At 45.5% G+C, this 18,635-nt stretch overlaps 1 protein-coding gene across 5 annotated transcripts in view; it reads right to left on the bottom strand.

Annotated features, from left to right (window-relative positions):
- Positions 1-18,635, bottom strand: part of HPCAL1 (hippocalcin like 1) — a 1,330,750-nt gene that overhangs the window by 371,259 nt on the left and 940,856 nt on the right. The window lies entirely within an intron of this gene.

Below are 18,635 nucleotides of genomic sequence, written 5' to 3' on the forward strand. Positions count from 1 at the left end.
TAGCGCAAGAGGTGAAACAACACCAAACTGAACAATCCAATATGCCCGCAGAATGTGAATACTTGGTCCCTAGTGTTTGGGCACAAAAAGAACAATTTAGCATGCCGGGGCTACACCGCTGATGGAATTAAAGAGGGTGAATCAGCCATTTAAAGACTTAATCCAACCCCAAAAACCCAAACCAAAACTAGGTGAATCAATTAACAGCAGCCCCTCACAGCCCACCACCCTTTCCCATCCACAGGTGCAGACTCTTACAGGAAGACAAACCTTAGGGGATGAGGCACATTGCGATCTAAGATGAGGGTCCCAGTCAGGCTGTGTGGGTGTTTGGAGTAGGAGTTTGCAGCTGGAGATTGGAGTGAGTTGGAGAGAGAGTTTGGCAGGAGAGTGGAGAGAGAAGGAGATTGGTTATTTGAGGGACAGATAAGTCATCAGGAGATAGTTGGTTGGACATATCAGGAGGTTAGTTATCAGGAACAGGTGTAGGTTGGTTGGAAACATCAGAAGAAAGTTGGTTTGAAACATAAGAAGGAGGTTGGTTAGAAATGTTAGGAGAAGTTTGTTTAAAAACGTTAAGAGGAGGTTGGTTTTGGACAGCAGGAGGAGTTGGGTTGTGCTATCAGAAGGAGGTTGCTTGGAGACACCAGAAGGAGGTTGCTTGGAGACCGCAGGAGGAGGTTGGATATAAAAATAAGGAGGCAGTGCCGGTGGCTAACAAGGTGATTGCTGGGAGAACAGGAAAGTATGAGACGGTATGCTTCGCCCAAGGAAGTGGGCTGGGGAAAACCCCAATATGATGAGTGCAAGTCCACAGTGAAAGGAGTAATGAACAAGAGGCATCACGGATGAGGAGCAGTAGAGAAGTGGTGAAGAGGGTCGTAGTTGGGTCCTTAAAGCAGGAACGTGACCAAGATTGATAACCAAGTGGGGGGAATATCCCATGAAGACCAAAGAAGAAGGTTATGTGGACCCCTTCAACCTGAGATTAATAACCTGGACACGGAAGACACCAAGAATACCAGAGAAGAAGGGTCACCTTAAACCCAAGATTGAGAGACGGAGGAGCCCGAAGACAAGCATGTGAGGGGTCGTACCCCTTTAAGCCCAAATTTGTGCCCTGTAATCGGCAGCCCCAGAGGGAACAAGGGCATGAGAAGACTCCTTGTTTTTTTCTTTTGTTCACATGGGGTGTACAGACCCAGTCTGATTTGACCCACCCATATTATATTCCCCACCAGTGGGAAAGAAGGGTACATCCGCTTGTATGGACACAGAAACTGTTAAAGTTAAGAAAAAGCCCCAAATAAAAACAACAAAAAACAGAGATTGTCATGCAACAAAAACCACAAAGAAAGTGAAAATCAAATGATGTAGCTTTCTGTTGTCAAAGGACAATACAAATTCTCAAAACGCTAAGTGTTCTCAAGACTGCAGTGCAAGAAGAAGATGAAAAGGTGTGCAACATGAGCGCAGCGGCTAATGGTGCGGAAAACTACAAGAAGAGTGACGTGCATCCGGGAGCATCCGGGAATCACGACGTTCCCGATCATTTATAAAAGGCTGATATATGGAATAACAGGTTCAAAATAGCGCAATGGATGGGGCTCAACATCTCTTTTTTGATATTCAATAACACAGGAATATGTCACAAGCGCTGAATTAAGGGATGGCGACTGTTTGAAATCTTAACACCGTCCAAGTTCCAACAGAGATTTCTGGTAATATCCCCAGAGATGTGATGGAGCAGTTTCCAAGAGGTCTCAGGTGGAGCAAGCGCGGGGCCCTCACGGAAAAGAGAAGCAGCACATTTGTGTTGTGCCCCCGTTGCTTGTGATGCCCAATAGTTGAAGTAGAAAGGGGGTTGACCATGGCTGGCTCTCTAATCAGGAGGCCTCATTTTCGTACACAATATCACTAAACCCCCCAGGAAGAATCATGGTTTCTGCGATTAGCTCCACCTCAAAACCTTTAATGGAATGTGCGTAATATTGTTTTAACATAACACATTCGAAAAATGAGATTTGATGTATAGGACACGGCACACGTTATAAACATGATAACAATTCCATTTGATGAAACTAAACATGCCATCACTTGCATTATTGTTGCTACACTGCAGCGCAGTTTGACAAATGGTGATGAAAACCAAAGTGTCTTGCACAAGTTACCAGTGTTTCATTGGAGGTCCTCGACTTCGACCTCCCAGGGTGAGTTCAGTAAGAGATGGTAGATGGCGACATGTGGGGATGACCATTGGACGTGAGGTGCTGTAAAATGCCGGAGATGATCGCTACCAAGTCCTGGTAATGCCCCACAAAATAGCACACAGGATAGTAGGAATTATAACTTCTTTACCCCGCAGGGATCTCCGGGTGCCAACTCTTCCCAGTCATCCTCCCCTTCTAGCCATGCCAACTAGGAGATGTTGCTCAACACTGAACACAAGATGACCAAGTTAAATGCACTTCACAAAGCTTGAGAAGAGGGTGGATGCAAGCAGAGCATACTACAGTGATGTTACACATGTGATCCCGAGAGCAGGAAGAGGACTCGGACAGCCACCACCTGACCGATTGAGCAGAACTAAGAGCTTGCAGGGAAACACTTTTCTATGCACTGGATGGGGGTTTATGAAGGTATGAAGACATTCGGGTTGAAGGGCTTCTGCACCACTTGGAGGAAACCATGGAATGCTACCAGAGGGCAGATAAAGGGGAGGTGCATGGAAGTGGAGGAGACAGCACCACAACTGTCATGGGCCAATGTGGGAGTGGGGCAGAAAGATGGGGCATTTGAGAGGGAGAAGGACAAAATGGGGCTCTTCTATGAAAAGAAGAGGATCTTTATTTCCCATGCTGTGTGCAAGGCCACACGCCACAGATGGCATTGCAATCCAGAGGTGTGGTATGTTAACTGAGCGGGAATGCAAAAGTGCACGCCCGAATCTAGAGGAAGCCAGAGGCCTGATGGAATCTGTGCACGGAGGGGAGCGTGACAGTCAAATGTAGACTCACCATCACATCTGCAGAGATTGACAGTCCTGGGCAGTATGGTCCAAAGAACAAGGTAAGGAGGCTGCTGGGAGGAAGCACGCTAGAGAAGTAGCCACACCCTACCCAGGGTCATCACTTTTGGCCTGGTGTGGCGGCACGGGGGGGGGGGTTAGGAGCGCCATTTGTTTAGGTGCTTTCCTCAGGGAATATTCCTCAGACAAGTGGTATCACCGCTCGATGGTGAATGGGCGTATCTCGATCTTCATTACGGGTTTACGAACCGCATGATCTATAATGGAGACAGGGAAAGTCCACGGGAAGCTGTACCTGACATGTTTGGGACTGACGTTGATTGACAATGGGCTTGCTGCTGATTGCTAATGTTAGATATTCCGGCAAGTGATAACATAGATATAATATCTTTAAGCAATGAATAAAGATCTCGTATTTCCCACACCTAATGTTGACTTATAAAAGTTCCATTGCATCCGCGGCCACGATTATCTCGAATAATCAGAAATAAAACTCGAATAAACGTAAATAGCACTGCGCCAGGTTCATTTGTTTAAAGAGGGGAACACCTCTCTTCTCCGGGAAAGGTATGGGCATTTTCTGGAGCACAGTAAAGAGCCTTCTTGTCCTTTTCTATTTTTTAAAGATCCATTCTGTGAGGCAAACACCTCTTGTTAAAGACAAGGGGGTGCCTGCTCTCAGAAATGTTCAAAAGAAAATGTCAGGAGTAGTGTGTGCAGCCTTCACACTTTTAACATGGACGCCAACAGTCGCCCAGAGCGAGCTCAGTAATTGAAATTTGAGCTGGTAAACAGATTTATTTCTTTTCATGTCCTGTGCTTTTACTCAATGAGCTGTTATTTGTACTCATGTGTGATGGTCAGAAAAGTTACATATTGCAAGCTTCCCGTATTAAACATGCTTTTACCACATCTACATGCGAGGACGAACAGTTTCTGCAGAAGCAGATTTGCGCGCGCGCGCGTGTGTGTGTGTGTGCGTGCGTGCGTGCGTGCGTGCGCGCGTGCGTGCGCGCGCGCGCGCGCGCTATGAATAGGCTATTTGACTCCATTTTACTGCTGATGTTTATGGATGATTTAGAGTTGTGTGCTCTCTATGCTTGTGAGCTGCACTTTGCCCTATGAACCAGAAGGGCAGCAGAGGGAAGCACGCCTCATCTGCAGATGAAGAGGGTAGAGCTGGATGTTTGGGTAAATATTTTAAATTTTTAGAAGGGTTTCTTATTTTTTCAAGAGCACTCCTAGCTTTTGTGATGTGGGCATCAGAAGGAGTGCACACTTAAGGGGTTTCAGGACCCTCCGAGCTCCTATTACAATGCTGAGAATCCAGTGCACGTGGAGGCTTGGGGGCCTCTGGGGGGCCCCTGAAGCACTAGCCCATCACTGAGCCAAAGCGCCCCTTGTACCCTAATGTTTATATGCATGAATAAAAGGGGTTTTCAGATCCCTAGGACGCCTTTCCCTTTGCAGGATATCAAGAGCAAACCATGGCATTGCAAATATGATGAGCCACCAGTGTTACAGTAGCCTACTGGGACTACAGCATGAAGGGGCATCATTAAAGGCATCAGGCTGTCTGGAGCACGGATGCTCTAGGTTCCCGGCCATGGTGCCCAGGGTAGACCTCGTTATTCATCCACGAAAGCAGTGCAATGTCCAACGTGAATGGTCCATCACCGCTTCGGGTCCCGCAGCCAAAAAGGAATGAAAAGCATCCAAACGATGATTAGGCCGCTAGTCCTGTGCCGACCATGCTTCCTGCATCATAGAACCGGCCGACTGTACGTGTGTGCCCAATACTTGGTACTGGACTACAATGACATTTGGGTGTCGTTCTGGACACAGAGTACAGTATTAGACCCACATCACTGCAAGGTTTTTCCAGTGCGTATAATCAAAGCTTTCCAGAGTTTTACTATGTTCTCGTTTTACTTATGTCTCATGCAGTCGTATAAGTGTGCAGAGGGTCTGAACGAGTTTCAGCCCAGAGGCTTATCTTCTGGTCAAAAGCACCAGCAGGCATCAACGATAACACAACCAAAAACTAAAAACTAAATGAGGCTAGCAAACAGAAGCCGTGTGAGCTTTCATACTATAGGCTGCCAACGATCAGTTACCAGGGAGATGTGTGATATATTAAGAATGAAGGAAATAAGATGGCAACTGTGGCCAACTAGGAAAACCAAGCAAGAGGCAGCATATGGCGCTGACTTCAGAAGGGACTGAACCTTAATATCCAATTCAGCATTAGCAGAGTCCTTCAGTTTCAGGATGTGGAGATCTATGTTCACACAAAAGCCTAGATATGAGTGCCAATAAACATCTGCACGTGTCTAGCCGTAGGATTTCACATACGCGCGTGTGTGTGTGGGTAAAATCTTATCGCCATATATTTTCCTTCACATATAAAGACTCTGGACGTTCATGCAAACATTTTCTATTCACCAGATCATTTCAATTATCATGCAAAGGACTATTAATGCCCTCCACTCGTACTTCCAAAATATCAGTGAATTTCACACTCACATACTATTTAAATCTATTTTCAAAATATTCAAACTAATGGCACCCATGCTGTCGGAGTCCAATGGCAGGCTCGGGAGACAGACGAAGAGGCTTACTAAGTCACGAAGCCGAGCAGGATCAACAACACGGACACAAAATTGAACATTGAAAATGGCTACTTATTCGGGAGACTTGTAATGTTGGGTTCAAACCAAGTAAAGGAAAAATACGACATAACCTTCTTCTGATCCCTAGAGCTTTCCTTCTGCAACTAACTCACGGACGTGGTATTGCTGGAGTCTGGGGGGCCAAATCTGACCCGAGGCCCCCCAAACGATTCTCAACACAAAGACAGAAACGACAGATGTGCCTCACTCTTAGGCCCATCATCACAATCATCGATGTTTTGCAGGTGTGAAAAGTGTTATTCTCTCAGACAGTCATCCAGATCATACCCAATCGATGATTTGGACGGTATGAAAATTACATCGTTCGAGCAAGTCGACTGACAGCAAAGCCAGAAATCAATGAGGTCACCGCTGACATCACGACGTAGCCGCACTTATACATGAAGTACATATTCATCCATTCATGAAGTTACACGAACATGCACTAGTTTATTGAATATAGGCATGAAGCACATGCTTATTGCCCACATAGGTAGTGGACGGACACACATACCTATATCTATATTCACATCTTTCGTCAAAGCTGAAACCGCAAGATGCAAAGTATTCATATATCTAGCTTGCACATGCTTGACTGCTACTAACACGGAAAAGCCATAAGGATTGATATGGAAGATACAGGTCTCTGAAAGGAATGACAAAGGAGAGACAGGCTTTGGGTACATGGAAAGGCGGACATGATCGCTGCAGCCAGAGGCGTGCAAAAACAAGGCACCCCGCCAAGGACAAGTGGAGAGGGAAAGTTCCAGTTACCAAGACAATGAGCCACCTGCAGAATATCAGGCTAAAATCCTCATAATTAAAATCAGGACAGCATAATTTCATGATTTCAACACACATAACCCGAACAGGACAATACCCATTCAATCGAGGAAGGCGAAGAGGACTGTTCCCATCAAACAAAAGGGGAAACGTTACAAGTGTTGCCCACGAACTGTTAACTGAATGCTCTCTCCCAGACTTAGGTGATCAGAGATGGCAACATTAGAGAACACTTTGCACCTCCATGTTCTTCCCATTGCCTTGAAAAGGTACACTCAATCTCGTAACCGTCTAGGGTCCCAGGGATGGGAAGACTCATTCTGCCCAATCCAGATTCACCTTTCACATAGGGATATCATTTGTTGCAAGGGCCAATGGTCTTTCTGCAACCCTGCAACATTGTAGATTGAGGCTCGTAGCGGTGGTCCTAGGAGGAGCAACTAGATATGGCTATGCAGTGGTAGACCTAACCCTTATAGCTCCTATATGTAACTCACCCAAACTGCCCAATGTGAATGTCTGATAGGTTTCTGGGATGGAACCTAGATTTGTGACACCACAGGGGAATAAAAACGGGTGACACAGGCTTAGAAGACGAGAGCTCGGGTGGATACTTGTTTTTGTGGTGTGATCCCAGTCATTTTTTTTGCTAATAAAATACAGTAACTTTTCCCCATGGCTGAGTCTTCTGTTCTTGTGACGTGGAGTCGTTGATGGGCCCAGTTGTTCTCTGCTGATAATTGGGGTAACTGCTAGAGACCTCCAGCCACATCTATACACTTGACTTAAGCTCTAAGTCGCTCAGTTTTTAGTGCATCACTTCCAATAATAAAAATATAACTCAATAACCAAAACATTGTTGCCATTTGGTTCAGCAAACTGTCTATAGGCTTGTAATCTGAACCCACGTAGTCTCTGGGCTTCGTAAGGCCTGGGATAGGTTTCACTTCCTCAGTCACTCAGAGTGTTGGGGGTTGAAATGGCCCCAAACATTTTTTCTGCTGCCTGGTTCTGTTGATTGGAATCTGGGGAGACACCGCCAGCTGGGACTCAGCGCCCCAGATCCTCTTTCTCTGCCTAGGAAGCGGCAGAAGGTGGGGTTGAATGCAGCCAAAATAAGTACCAGAGCTTCCACTAGGAGGCTGACCATGTGTGCTTGTCTACAGATGGAGTCGGTATCATTTCCATCATCCCTTGTCTGTCTGAAGGCCCTTGTTCGGGTTCCCATCAACCCTTCCTCAACTACCTCCCTCCACAAGTCAGGACAGTCACATATCTAAAGGGATCTTTCCTACTTCTCCCCTCCCCGGTACCTCCTCGACACTCCGCCATGTGCTTGTGCCTCTTATTATTGGCTAGCATATCGGGCACCGTATATTAGCAGTAATATTTTTAATATTCTGGAAATGCCAGGTCCTAAACGCTTGGAGGGAAATTGTATAACAGTGACCTTCAGACATGGCAAATAGGCGTTTGGAGGACAGGATGGAGAAGGGATCCTCCCAATCATCTGATGGTATTACTATTTTACCTATAGGTTACTTAAGTGTCATGACAAGTACCCTTTACGATCCTCCCAAGAGGGAATTACTACTGCTTTTTGTCCCTCAACTAATAATAGATTCAAACTTCACTCCACTTCAGCAGCGGTTAAATAACAAAACAGTGCGTTCCTTTACCTACATGATTATGTAGTTTTGGAATTTGAAACGTTCAACCCACTCGGGAGGATAGCTCATGGGCAGCATGCTCGCCTTGGAAGCAAGACCACACAGAGCAACGCAGGTTCGATCCCGGGTTCGCGCTTAGAAACCTCTGGGTATTAAGCGCATTATAAATAACCTACCATATCACTATCTCTTTCATATTAGCCATGAATAGTAACACTGTGGCCACACTTCTGCTGAAAGCTTTAATATACGCAAACGGACTCTGGCTAATGGAAGATTGTGTTATTCATAACTGCATTTTACATATGGTTCATAGGATTTTTATTAATCGCAACTAATGTTTAAATATTTATTTCAATGTGTTTGTGATTTGCTTTAGGACCATTTATAGAAATTGGATTGGGAAAGGTTTACATTGATGGATGTTGTACCTTGCATGGAAAGGTATATTTTTTGAATAACAAAGAATTACTACTACTAAAGGGCATGGATGCAGATGTCTAAGACGAAGCTTCAGCAAGACTAGATGTCACAGTACCATTTAGAACAACATTGACAATAACAGCATCACTTGAATAACTCAATTGACACACGAATGTGTTTATTAAAAAGTATGTATTTCCCTAACACGAATCTAGCACCTCTTGAGCCCCACACCCTCACCTTACTCCAACACTTGTGCCCCCGCCATAACCCAACCGCGTATCTGTCCACGCCCCAACTTTGCCACAACATACGACTCCCCCCCCCTAATCAGCTTCCCTCCACCGTTTCCCATGTGCTCTCTCATTCTCAGGCTCTGGAGAGTAAAGGCAGCTGCCACCAACTGCTGCACCCAGCCCTGCCTAGCACTTTTGTAGGGGCGCATTTTCACCATTCCTGCCACAGTGTGGTGGCAGCCACCGAGCAGCTCCACCTGGCATTGGTCAGCTGCCCCTTGTGTAGCTGGATGGCACATAACCTTGCCATCCCCAACTGATGAGCTGCACAAGGAGAAAGGCCAGCATCAGCTCCCTGACTCCTGCCCTTATCCTCTGCACTGTGTGGTGAGGACAATGGGGCGGGTTCACCCTCTCCTGCAACACTCAGAATATAGTCATCTTCTGGAATGGCGGAAAAGCCATTCTTGCCCCCCCCCCTCTTGCACTTGTGGCTGGTACCTCGTTCACCGCCCTCTCCTACTGGAACCGCCTCTTCCGCTAGCAGGAGATTGGGAGCCTATCGTACATGGCCAGTGGGCATGAGCAGGCAGGAGGTGTAGCCAAGGGGGGAAGGTCTGAGCAGGACCCCCGGCCCCACACAGTAAGTGGCACCTTTGGGAGTGAAGGGAAGCGAGAACGTTGACATTCCAGATTTGGAAGTAACATAACGTGTTATCTAGATAAGGATCACCTCAAACTAAAGATGCAGGTCCTGACATTACATTGGCAGTACTTAATGAGGGCCATCCGAATAGCAAGAGGAACCCTGTGATTCCACTCCATGGGATGTTTGCTGAGTTTCACTCCACTCAAAATTCACGCTTCCTGTGCAAATCATTTGCAGTTTCACAGCCAAAATGACTGTAAAATTGTGAATATTTTTTGCGAGAAAACCCAAATTATTTGAGTTTCATGCAGCAGTTTTGCCACATGAAATGCCTCTTTCCATGGAATGGCAAACGTAGAATGGGCCAATTTTGTTTTAACAGCAGAACATATGCCCACCCCCTGTCACTATGGCTGTATTCTGGCTACAAAGGCCCAATATTAATCAAACAATACCTTTAGTTTGGTGAAACACCATAAAAGCACAACATAATAGCACATATTAATTACAAATAATGCTGATATGTACAGATGCAACATTAAAATGTAAATGGCAAAATACAAATGACAGCAAAACATTATACAAAAAGAAAAAATGTTTAAATAAAATGATGTTGTCCATTCCAAGTCCAGGTCAGAAACCTCCGAACTGGAAATATCATAGATACATTCTTTGGGGTCTCACAAAGGTCTAGGAGTTCGGCCAGGGTTATAATGTTATGGGTCCTTAATATTGGAATCAGCCATGTGAGTCTAATATTTTAAGTAATGTGCAAAAAAAGATGACCTTCGTCTTCACTGGCTGGGTTACACATTCGACCATGCCAGTGAAGGAGTTTAAAGGAAAAATACCCCAACGAAATGTAATAAATACAGTCCACTCTCCTGGGGTTTATGGATCAAAGCCTAGTTGTAACTTTGTCCTTTGGCATTTCTTGCGTCCCTCCTCAGGAAATCGGATAAAACCCAATCCCAATTCAGATCTTTTATTAGCTGCAGTTTGGTGCAATCAATTGTTTCTGGGCCATCCCATAGGGAAACAAGGCCGATTTTAATCAAGATTGGCTGCACATTCAAGAACCAGGCCCAAGGTTTTGCATGAAGACCTTCTCCAAGGTCCTGAATTGCAACTCTGCAGATCTTGACCTGACCATATTATAATTTTACCACTGAACTTCAGTTAGCAAAGGGCAGCGATAATGGCATTTTATAAAAAAATCATTTTTGTCGATATGTAAATGATCAACCTTATTATAGCACTATAGCCCCATAGCCGTGCACCATAAACTGCTGCCAATTGTGCTCCACAGCACAGCCCCTAAACCTTTTGAAAAGCTTAAGGCAGCGCCTGAACGTCTTTTCAAAGCTAAATTGCTCTTTAAAATTTGGAAATGCCAATTCCCTCCTTTGCAAAAAACGATCCACAAAGTCATCAAAATGATTGACATTTCCGATACCACTTGGAATGGGCAGAGCCTACAATGATAATTTATGGGAATGTAGGACGAACATAGACGTTCATAAAAACAACTGCCATCCCTGTAAAACATTGGCACAAATCTCAACCTTCCATCTATCAAGGCAAACAATTAAGAACTATTACTAAATTCATCAAAGCGGCATTTACTAATTAAAAAAATAAAAATATTCAACCTATTGTTATCAGGGGACGCATCTGTGGGGAGTGTCAATGCGGTGGCTGAGGTTTTGCTGAAGAGGGAAAACAAATCAAGAGCCATGACACATCCCTGCCGTACACCCCGGGTTACCGGAAATCGTCCAATCTTGTCACCTCCCTGACTCCATTGAATGATTACCATTTTTTCTGTATAGCGAGATTGTATACATTTCAGCAATTGCAATGGAACTCCTTGATTATACGTTTCCCAAAATAAATCTCGCTTTACGTTTTCGAAAGCTGGCTTTAAATCAACAAATAGGCAAAGAGGCATAACTTTTTGATGCACATATTTCTGGATAATTAGGGACAGCCTAAAGACTTGCACACTGGTTCCGGACACCAAGCTTAAACATCGGGTATTGCTTCTTGTTCAAGCCATTGAAGTAGTGAAAAGGGTAACATTTTTGTCTAGATGTTGCCCAAACTATGAAGCAAAGATTGGTTGGAAATTAGAAGGATTGTTACTATCCCCCTTGTTCAAGATTGTGACAATTTCACTGTACGCCATGAGGAAGAGGATTATTTAAGTTATTAATGTTGGGATGGTTCCCCGGTATCCCAGAGGTCATCTGGGGGTCCATCTGACTCTCAAGGGCCCAACGCACTTCCCCAGAATAAACTGAAGACTCAGCCAACGGAAAGTTAGAACTGTGGTTTATTACAAAAAAACCAACAGGGATGAAACAAGACAATCACGATTCTCCAGTACATCTCAACTTTAAAATGCGTGCTCCCCAGTTTTGTTGTGACATTGCGTCATCACCTGGGCCCTTCCCCAGAAACCTATCCCCGGTGCCGATTGGGTACGGAGAGTGGTATCCCTTATAGACGTACCCTATAGAGGTTATTCTACTGGTCCTTGCATGGCAGGTGGCTGGCCTGTCCCGTCCCCAATAAACTATCTATTACATTGCTGCAGAGTAGTGGGCTTACCATTGGTTCTTGCCCCTTGCCATTCACCCCTGATTTTCTATTTCTTGACTGGCTAGAGCTGATCTCCCCAGGCCTGGGACTCGATTCAGTTCTCAGCTCTCTGTTCACCTGTACAAGGTAATGTGAAACAATTATGTGTCTGTATTGTATCTGGTAGTGTACCACCTTTGCCTTTGAAAGTGCTTATCCACGTTGTAACACATGTTTCACTCTTTGTCTGGGTTGCTGGGATTGGCTCTCCTTTCCCACCATGGGCGAATGCCCATTGTCTGGCTCTGCCGCATCACGTGCTTGTAGACCACAAAACAGAGCTCTTGAGCCTGCATTTATGAGGATTTATTAAATTTTTCTGCAGCTGGTCCCTTGTCGTCTAGAGTTTGGAATGTGACTGGTTATCTTTAACCTTGACTGTGAGCTTGGTTCGCGCTCTATGCAGCCTGAATCAGCTCCTCTTGTCTTGTGCTCTGTGGCTTGAGGCCTACTGTAATTTTCCTTAGACTTATAATGTGATTTCTACATGCTCATGTTATACTAAGTTACCTATAAATTAGTCACAAATGGTCCTACCAGGCTCCATGTATACTCCTGTAGTTCCATAGAGTTATTCTTCATAAGCATCTGCAATCTTGCTCAGGATCTCATTTCCTTGCGTTTCTGCGTTACTGCATTTTAGTAATGAGAAATATAATAAAACATTGACAGTATGTATATGTATCTGTCCACTAGCTATAGAATTGTGTAAGCATGTTCTTTGTATACGCAAATGTGTGTTCCTGTAATGCGGTGCAGGGCTGCGAGTGTGCTTCATGACCAACGCTGCTATGTCGTGGTGTCTCTAATGACATCAGAATAATGGCCTCTTGGTGCTTAATCGAGACTGTCCATTAGGGTATTTCCATCCACAATCTCTGTTGAGTCCCCTATACCTGTAAAGATATTTACTGGATTAGGTTTGTAGGGCTGGCTGAGGGGACTTTCCGTGTACGTGTCAGCCAGTGGTGCACTTGGGATTTGTTCGAAATAAGATGGGTGACTTCAAGCGTTCCTGGCTCTTCATCCTGCCATGTTGATGGGTGAGGGACATTCCAGGGACACTCTCTTCAATAATATTAAAGAAGTTCACTAAAACAGGTACCCAAAATTGTGGTTCTGTTTTGACAAGATCCACAGGCATTTTATTAGGGTCAGGCTCTTTGTCATTTTTCAGCTGGTTTAGTTCCTCAGAAAGCTCTTTTGATGTAAAAACTAAGAGGTCCCTTTCACACTGTATACTGAGAACGGTAAAATAAAAAAAATCCTTTAAGCTTTAAAGATCTTGTGCCATGCATTGTCTGTAATAGTCATTTATTTGACTTGTTATTTTAGGCATTTATATAAGTGTGCCAAGCCCGAGCGCACCAGGGCACTGGTTACAGTCAGACAGGAGAGAGGAGAAAAAGGGGAACGGACACAAGGGGAGGGGGAAGAGAGTCTTAGTTGAAAGGGTAGGTTTTGAGCTTCTTTCTGAAGCTGCCGTATGATGGTTCCTCACAGAGGTGGCCAGGGAGCTCTTTCCAGAATGAAGGGGCACGGGCTGGTAAGCTAACCCCCTTTATGTGGATTAATCTGGGGGTGTTGAGGCAGTGTTTGTAGGCCTTGTGTTGTGGACTTGTTGTAGTGTGTCTTGAGATTTTTGTTGCTAGGTAGGAGGGGGCTTTGTTGGAGAGACAGTGCTGTTCGATGGACAAAATCTTGAAGTTGATCCTTTCCTTAACGGAAGCCTCTTCGAGCTGTTTTTCTTTTTTTAGGAACAAAAAGGTCTGCTGGCGGGGATGAGCTTAGTGGCATAACCTGATGCTGAGGCAATGTGGTTGGTCTGACGTGTTATGTTGAGTGTGGATTTCAGGTAGATGCCAGGGTTTTTACAGTAGCAGCGACGGTGATGATGTGGCCATCGATAGTGAAAGATTTTTAGACCTGATGGAGCTTTGCTAGTCTTGATGGGGTGGCACACAAGACGAAGCTCAACCTTCTCATCATTGAGACAGAAGCAGTGTGCGGACATCCAGGGTTGGATTGTTTTATAGAGAAGGTTGGCCTTGAGTTAGTCTTGTGTGTGGTTGCCTGAAAGGGGAATCAGGATCTGGGTGTTGTCCGAAAAGTTGGTGTATGATACACCTAGAGAGACCAGGTGGTCGAAGAGAGGCTTGGTATATATGTTATATAGTGTCAGGGAGGTGTGGAGTCTTGTGGGACAGCACATGCTATGGGGTTCGGGTGCGCCAAGGCTTCTCCGGCAAATATTCTGGCGGTCCTGTCAGCGAGGAACGAGGTGACCCATTTGGCTGCATCAGGCGAGAAGTGTGCTGAGGATGTAAGGTGGTGGCAGAGTGTGTTGTAGTTGACCAGGTCAAACGCGACAGAGAGGTCTAGGAGTAGGAGTAGGGACATGTTGCATCAGTCATTGGCATCATACTGCTGATTTTTAGGTCTAGTAATGGCGTCTCAGTTCCATGTTTGGGTTGGAACCTGGACTGGTGGGAGCCTTTTATATGGTGAGAATGAAGGAAGTCCTGGATTTGCAGATACGCAACCCTGTCAATAATCATAAGCAGGACAGGGACTGTGCTGATAGGACGGTAGTTGGTGGGGGTGGAGGGATCAAGGGAGGGTTTGTTTAGGAGGCTGGATACCTAGGATTCTTTGAGGGCCATGAGGACAGTACAGGAGGCGAAGGAGGAGTTGATGAAGGCGGTGATGAGGGGGAGAAGGGGTTCAGTGCAATCCTTCACAATGGGGGCTGGGCAGGAGGGTTTGAGGTCTTTGATGGTGTTTGAGGGAGTGGTCACTAATGGGTTGGAACTCGAAGGGCAGGAAGTTCTACAAGTGGGTTGGCTAGGGTGGCCGTGGTGTTGACTTGTTTGTCTGCAAACTTATGCTGTAAGAGGGTGATTTTGTCATGCAAAAATTACAGTGATGCCACCGAATTCAACAATTTTGCAGAATTTTCCATGCTATTGTTCATGAATATCTGCCAAGGTTCTTCCCACCTCTGACCGATTTCTTCTTTCTTTTTCAGATCATCTGTGGCTTTTTAAAACATACATTACTTACCGTAATCGTATTTCTGGTTCTTGTATCTGCTTAGATTCACATGCTGCGCATATTGTCCGACATCTAGTGGTAATCGCAGAGTATTGCATCTTGTTTTTGAAGTTCAAAAGGGACGTGGACCTGGGCGTGTTTGTAATATACGATTATGGTAAGTAATGTATGTCTTCTAATGCTTGTGAATCTGCTTAGAATCACATGCTGTGCATAGATTAGGGAGAAGTACCAGGAGATGGTGGTGGGGTGTTGGAAGGAACAGCAACGAAATGATGTCTTAACACCAAATGACCCACCTTACAACCTGTGTAAAGACGTGAACAGAATTCCAGGTAGCTGCTTTGCAAATAGCATCTAGAGGAATATTTGCAATGAAAGATATAGTAGCACCTGTGCCTCAAGTAGAATGTGCTCTAGGGGTAAAAGGTAAAACTCTCTTTGAAAGAGAGTAACACACCTAGATACATTTAATGATCCATTTTGAAATTGCCAATTTAGAAACAAGATGCCCTTATCTACCAGTGGCAATGGAGACACAAATTGATCTGTCTTTCAAAGTGGTTTTGTTTTATTGAGGTAATACATCACTGCTCTCCGAATATCTAGTGTATGGGGACTTCTTTCAGCAGAAGTAGTTGTATTTTGAAAGAAAGATGGAAGTGCTATGGATTGATTCAAATGGAATTTGGAGATGAATTTTGGTGCAAAGCGTGCATGTGTGTTCAAAACCACGTTGTCCTTATGAATGGTAACAACTTGGTCTCGAACTGAGAGAGCTTGCAGTTCACTGCCCTTCCTACTGAAAGTAATGACTACCAGAAAATCAGTTTTATAGGTGTGAACAATAAGACTAGCTTTGCGCATTGGCTCAACAGGAGGGCCCATAACTTTAGTAAGGACGACACTCTAGTCTGCAAAGACTGGAGGGGAGTATCTGTGCTCCTGCTCTCTTTATGGCAGAGTCGAAGCACATAGCACCTCAGCCAAGATTCTCTATTTGATAAAACATGGACAAGCAATCAAGGCTTAAGCTCTCAGGGGGTGATGTGGGCTGGCTCTTAAGTACAGAGTAGTCCCCAAGCACCCACAAAGGAATGTCCACACACTATGTTAGTAATAGCACAGTCTTTATATAAATAAGGTTCAAGGTTATGTACACAATCACAATAACACACTTGGTACTCTGGCAATACTATAATGGCAAATATATACAAGTCTACATGGTACTACTCTTAACTATCGATTCCTTTGAAATGCATCAACTGCTAACAGTTCAAATGGCATATGAATCAGATTATAAGATGGAAAGACCACAGAAAGAATGCAAGTTAGATTGAGCAATGGCAGAACACAGATTCCCGTTACCTAGAGACCGTTCTATGTGAGGATCCCCCCACCTGGGCAACCTGTAAATAAAGCGAATTGACAGGCCCAGTCCAGATATCCTTAATATAGTCTTGATTCCTTCTAAAGGTTCTACGACCCCAATGTACCTGGTTTCGTAGAGTTTTTCAATGAGTCCTCAACGGGCCCCTCCTGAGTGAACTCCCTTTAAGGCACGGGTCATCGAGATTCCAAGTGAAGAAAGGTGTACGCTGTTGTCGGGGAAGCAGCTTTGATCCTGGCGGTGCTCGCTGACGGAAGTTCATGAACGTCCTGTGAAGATGAGGCATGCAGTAAACCTCGACGACGACAGTTCGTTGCCACAAAGTGTCAATGAAGAACTTTGGCCCAGCAAGGGCGTCAGGTCATCTGTGTCATGCGCCGGCGATGGGACGTGACCACGGCTGGCTGTCGGATCCTCAGGGGCGTCTTTGAGGTCTTCGGGTCGCAGGAAACCCACCGGCGGGCTCTCCTCAGTCGTCGACGACCTTGACTTTCTCCAGACGGAGAAAGTGGTCCACGATGATGAGCAAGGGAGTCCTTGTTTCAAATTTTGTAGGCAATGGAGAGTTGCAGCTCCGGTTATTGAGCAGCATGGCGTCAAGCTGTCCCCGCTTCTGGGCAACACACTTCGATGGGTTTCCAGCAATTATAGCAAACCTGCAAACCCTGGTCAATGACGATGGACTTGGATGTCCAGGTGCTTCAATTCGGATGCGGTCCCCTTCTCCAGTCGGCAGCCTTTTGAGGGTCTGACATCCAGGCACCTTTGGCAAAGATCAGCTGGTGCACGATGGTCCCTCATAGCTCGGGAAGAGGTCTCCTAGCCAGGTCCTCTCTTGGACCAGTTTCTTGAAGGCACAGCAGCATTCAGATTGTCTCAAAGGGAACAGCGGTACACCTTCTTCTTCCAGCTCGGCTTCAAGAGTAAGCATCAAGTATCGACTTCAGCTTCTGAACGATTTCCATCAGTGAGAGGTCTCCAGATATACTGTTCTCTGTCTCTCATTCACTCTGCTGGGTCACACTCAGGCAACCAATCATTCAGAAGGGCATTCAAGCAGGCAGGCAGCCAATCAGGCTCACAGTGCATTCAGGCCGTTCTTCTCCATCCAGACACTCACAACACGGAATGTAGATTCGGACAAGCACCCAGCCATTCAGCACTCCACACTGCATTCATACTAGTTTTGGGCAGGGCTGTCTCATTCATTGTGTCAAACACCAGAAACTAGACACCCATAACATGAAATACGTATTCGTCACACACTCCATTCAGCCACGTCCTACCCTACGGGCGTACCGACAACATACAGTCATTGGGAAGGCTCCAGCCAGTCTGGCCTGGACTTCCCCACAATACCATATATGGAACTTCCACCCAACAGCCAGTCAGGGGAGGGGACAGAGTCAGGGCTTCCCGGGACTTCGGGAAAACAAGATAACAGGCAATAGAAAGCAAGAGGCCACGGGGCCATCTTGTCTTCTATCAGGAATCAACTGATTCCAATAGCAGGGCCAGGGTATCCCAAAATGGAGGATACTCAGAACACCTGTCAAATTCAGCATGGAGCTTCCACCAGCCCATACCCTGCTCTGTGGGCCACACACAGGTGCCCAAAAACATACACTAGGGTTAGAGGGTTGTAGCCCCAGTCCTTGGGTGCCATAAGGGTATCCCAAGGTTCTGTTCACCATGACCAAAACGAGGAAAAGCTGCACTGCCACGAGTCCCGCATGGACTCCTGTGCAGAAAAGAACACAAAACACACATGATAAAAGGACTACAGGACAAGGACATGGAGACTCTGTCTCTCCAATGCATTTCCAGTATCACAAAGTCCCATCCGGGAGTTGGATTAGAAACAGGCGGCAGAGTATTTTAACCCCTTCCATAAAAGCCTTGATTACAGGGATTTTCCATCAGGAAACCATGCTTTGAGAGGTGGTGTAAGCAGAAAGGACAGCAAGGTGGACTTTTAGTGAGTTAAAATCTTGTCCTGATTCTAAGAGGTAAGTTAGGAAAAGGACTTTGTGTTTGGGCGAACAGTCCATTGGGTTGATGTTACGAGTACCACGTCAAATGACAAA

This window comes from Ambystoma mexicanum, chromosome 4p (genome assembly GCF_040938575.1).
Source record: "Ambystoma mexicanum isolate Mex_15411 chromosome 4p, UKY_AmexF1_1, whole genome shotgun sequence".
Lineage (NCBI taxonomy): Eukaryota > Metazoa > Chordata > Amphibia > Caudata > Ambystomatidae > Ambystoma > Ambystoma mexicanum.